This window comes from Psammomys obesus, unplaced genomic scaffold, assembly GCF_907164565.1.
Source record: "Psammomys obesus unplaced genomic scaffold, mPsaObe1.curated_primary_1811, whole genome shotgun sequence".
Taxonomy (NCBI): Eukaryota; Metazoa; Chordata; class Mammalia; order Rodentia; family Muridae; genus Psammomys; species Psammomys obesus.
The window spans coordinates 56,334-57,414 of NW_026590110.1; positions in this window are offsets into that span (position 1 = coordinate 56,334).

Sequence of the window (1,081 nt, forward strand, 5' to 3'; positions counted from 1 at the left end):
AAGAAGCTGAAAAGCAACAAACCAAGTCATCCAATTAAAAAATGGAGAACAGAACTAAACAGAGAATTCTTGATAGAGGAATATCGAATGGCAGAGAAACACTTAAAGAAATGCTCAATGTCATTAGCCATCAGGGAAATGCTAATCAAAATGGCCCTGAGATTTCACCTTACACCCATCAGAATGGCCAAGATCAAAAACTCAAGTGACAACACATGCTGGAGAGGTTATGGAGAAAGGGGAACTCTCCTCCACTGCTGGTGGAAATGTAAACTTGTACAACCACTCTGGAAATCAATCTGGCACTTCCTCAGACAACTAGGAATAGTGATTCCTCAAGATCCAGCTATACCACTCCTAGGCATATACCCAAAAGAGGCTCCAGTACACAATAAGAACATTTGGTCAACCATGTTTGTAGCAGCCTTATTTGTAATAACCAGAAGCTGGAAACAACCCAGATGTCCCTCAATTGAAGAATGGATGCAGAAATTGTGGTACATCTACACAATGGAATGTTACTCAGCAATGAAAAACAAGGAAATCATGATATTTGCAGGTAAATGGTGGGAACTGGAAAGGATCATCCTGAGTGAGCTATCCCAGAAGCAGAAAGACACACACGGTATATACTCACTCATATAGACATATACTATAGGATAAACCTACTAAAATCTGTACACCTAAAGAAACTAATCAAGAGGGAGGACTCTGGCTAAAATGCTCAATCCCCATCCCAAAAGGCAAAGAGGATGGACATCAGAAGAAGAAGAAAACAGGAAACAACCTAGGAACCTACCACAGAGGGCCTCTGAAAGGCTCTGCCCTGCAGACTATCTAAGAAGCCGCCGAGACTTATGGCCAACTGTTGGGCAGAGTGCATGGAATCTTGTGTAAGAAGTGGGAAATAGTAAGATCTGGAGAGGACAGGAACCCCACAAGGAGAGCAACAGAACCAGAAAATTTGAACACAGGGGTCTTCCCAGAGACTCATACTCTAACCAAGTACCAGGCATGGAGATAACCTACAACCCCTGCACAGATGTAGCCCATTGCAGTTCAGTGTCCAAGTGGGTTCTAT